This window comes from Ursus maritimus, unplaced genomic scaffold (genome assembly GCF_017311325.1).
Source record: "Ursus maritimus isolate PB19 unplaced genomic scaffold, ASM1731132v1 scaffold_2, whole genome shotgun sequence".
Taxonomy (NCBI): domain Eukaryota; kingdom Metazoa; phylum Chordata; class Mammalia; order Carnivora; family Ursidae; genus Ursus; species Ursus maritimus.
This window is the reverse complement of record NW_024424452.1, coordinates 104,393,648-104,396,883: the sequence shown is the minus strand read 5'-3', so window position 1 is coordinate 104,396,883 and position 3,236 is coordinate 104,393,648. Positions and strand designations below refer to the sequence as shown.

Sequence of the window (3,236 nt, the reverse complement as noted above, 5' to 3'; positions counted from 1 at the left end):
AGAGGAAGGGGGATGGAGACCGGGAGGAAGTCAGGAGCGTGGACAAAAAGTGAGGTGATAGGGCTTAGAAGGAGGCTCTGGGAGACACACTGAGCCCCTAGAGATCTGAGCGTCACTTGTGCTACTTATAACACATTGAGGGAAGGCAGGCCTCCTGCCTCCTGGAGTCCCAGAGAAATAGTGGGATCAAACTGGCTGGAGGAGGTGGGCTGGGAAGCAAGGAAGGTTGTTTAGGATTATATGATCACATAGACTGAAAAGTGCTTTTATTTTTTACAGAAAGAATAAAGACCTTTAAGTCAGGCTTCTCAGGACTATTGACAGAACAAATGGGAATTTTCAGACTTACAAGGAGAGCAAGATACTACAAGACGGCATAATATTACGAAAAAGAATTATTATATGGTATGTGAATTACATATCAATAAAAGTTTTTCAAAGAATTCTTTGGGGGTACCTGCCAGCTCAGTCGGTAGAATATGTGACTCTTGATCTCAGGGCTGTGAGTTTGAGCCTCACGTTGGGTGTAGAGAGGACTTAAACATAAAATCTTAAAAAAAAAAGAAAAAAGAATTATTATACCATGACTCCACTTTGATCGGAAGGACAGAGATTCCAAATTATCACTGAAACAGAGGGACCAGAGAGGGGCTCAGGGGGCTAGAGCCATAAGTTCTAACCCCAAAGCCAGTGTCCTGTAGGCATGGAGTGGTTTGGGGCAGGACGAGGCTAATGTATAGTTTAGAGTGGGGGTTCACTGCTCCTGAAAGGGGTGGCTGCCCCTTCTCCTGCCTCAGCCACCATGCTGCCTAGCACAGAAGCACTCGGTAAGTGGTTTTTTTTCTTAAAGATTTATTTATCCATTTATTTAGAAAGAGAGAGAGCATGAGCAGGGGCAGGGTAGAGGGAGAGGGAAGGAGAATCCCAAGCAGACTCCCCGCTGAGCAGGGAGCCCCACACTGGCCGATCCCACGACCCCGAGATCATGACCTCATCCGAAATCAAGAGTCAGATTCTTAGCCAGCTGAGCCACCCAGGTGCCCCTCAATAAGTGTTTTTAAATGGTCTGGGGCGGGTAAATGCCTCACACCTTTCAGTCTTCAGGAGTCAGCGGGGACGCCTGCCTCCAGCCCTTCTACTATCAGCACGGGTCCTTACCTCCTTGTGTGGGGAAAGTGGGCACTGTACCGCTGTCAATTTAAGTCCTTCAACCAAGATCGAGTTCTGACTCTGTGCCAATTCTTGTGGGAGGAGCTGCAGGAGAAACAGGGAAATCAGACATTGCTCTGCCCCTTGCGGAACGCACAATTTAATAAAAAGCAACATGCCAAGGCTTGAAGCATGCAAGATGCCTTAGGCAGAGTATATAGCAAAGTGCTTTAAAGCCACAAGGGTTTGAGAGAGCAGAACTGTTTGGAAAGTGGGGAGGGCTCAGGGAAGGCTTCACAGAGGAGGTGAATTTCAGCTGAGTCTTGAAGAATGAAGAGGAAAGAACATTCAAAGCACAGATCCTGGGGACCCTCTCTCCTCCTTGCCAATCTACAGACATCTGCCCGTGGTCACATGCACAGCCAGCGCCAGCCATGACCTTGCAAGCAGGTGCTGTACCTAGCCTCTTCTGTTGCAGGTGGGCCCTATTGTTCCCAGATTCCTCTCCTCTCCCAAAGAGTCTGGTACCTGCAATTTCATTAGTGCTTCCTCTCTCTTGCTTTAGGCGTTGATCCCCTGGGGTTTGTAAACCAGGAGGGAGGCAAACACTAGCCAATCGTCAGGCATTTGCCCTACCGCCTCACTGGCTAGATCAGATGCCCTCCAGGTTCCATTAGGATGGGGGGGGGGCAGCGTGATAGTATCAGTGGGCATCTGGCGGGGGATGATGTGGTGGGGAAAAGGGGACAAAGAAAAATGTAGCTGGGGAGGTCTGACAAGGAACTACCTCTACCTCAGAGCTCTGCCCAGCCAGGCCAGGTATACCTGTGCCTTCTGCTCCTTCATTCTCCAGACCTCCTCCCTCCTTTCCCCTTCCCTTTCTTTCTCTCTCCAACCACCTTTTCCTCTACCCTCCTTCCAAAGAAAAAGTCAGAAAACCTCAAAGACCTCCTATGATGTCCCATCAAGTCCCAGCGCACTTCCTGGGTCCAGAAGTTGAGGACAGAGGCATGGGCTGGCAGTCCTAAAGCTCCTGTGTTTGTCCTGGCTCTGCTCCAGCTGAGATGCTTGTTGGTGGTCAGACAGACACGTGTGTTTGTCTGTCTGGACCTCGGTTTCCCTACTGGTAGAATGGGTGGATCTCTGCCTCCAACTCCCTTCCTCTGTGGGGAAAAGAGCACCAGACTTGTGTTCTGATCTCCATTCTCTTCACTAGCTGTGGCAGTCTGGAGAACTCAATCTCTCCAAACCTCTGTTTTGCATATATAAAATGCAGATAATAATGCTCACCCCACAAGTTTTTGTGGGGATCAAATAAGATAGCGTGTGCGGAAATGCTTACTTAGCTCAGGGGTTAACTACGAGTTAACCGAAAGGGTCATTTGAAATTAGAGTTACAGACGGTAAAAGATTTTGCATATCTCGCATCTTCCACTGCCTCTAGCACAATGCTGGGTACAGGACAGAGAGCTGGTAAACACAGGTCAAACTGACTTGCAGACGCATATGGAGAGATGGGGAGTTGTTAAATGAGCTCACCGGTATCCTAGATGACTTCTCCTTTCTCCGGTAATAGGCAAGAAATGGTGCATAGATATGCTGGCCCCTAAGCGCAGTACCGTGTGGCGTGGAGAAAGCGAGCTGGGGATCTTCTAACTTCTGATTCTCCCCCTCCCTTCCTCCCTCCGCCCTTCCCCCTTCCCTCCTCTCCTCCACTCCCTCGCCCCCGCCACTGAGCTGAGCATTCTCGGACCAGTCACTTCCCCCAGCTACATGTTGGGGCACGTCCTGCAGGCGGCGCTCTCCCATCATCTCAGCCTCGGCAGTAGGAGCTGGGGTAGGGAGTAGGGGAGAGGGGAAGTGTGGAGGAAAAACAGCCCCACGCGTCGCTCACATATTTACATCTGAACTGTCAAAATAGTTATTTTTAAGTCGCGTTCCGTCTGCTGCCGGTTGGGAAGCGGGCGGGGCGGGCGAGCGCCCGCGGCGGCGCGAGGGGCGGGCGGCGGGGCCGAGCGCGCGTGCGCACCGCGGCGGGCGGGGGCGGGCGCCGGGGCTCCCGGCCGCGGGGGTGTCCTGGCGGCGGC

At 51.7% G+C, this 3,236-nt stretch overlaps 1 long non-coding RNA gene across 1 annotated transcript; it reads right to left on the bottom strand.

Moving 5' to 3' along the window:
• Positions 1–261: 261 nt before the first annotated feature.
• On the bottom strand, positions 262–2,774 carry LOC103670988. Its single transcript, XR_570701.1, has 3 exons — positions 2,689–2,774; positions 1,159–1,254; positions 262–550 (listed from the first exon to the last, which is right to left on the bottom strand). It is a non-coding gene; the product is annotated as an uncharacterized LOC103670988 (long non-coding RNA).
• Between the last annotated feature and the right edge of the window lie 462 nt (positions 2,775–3,236).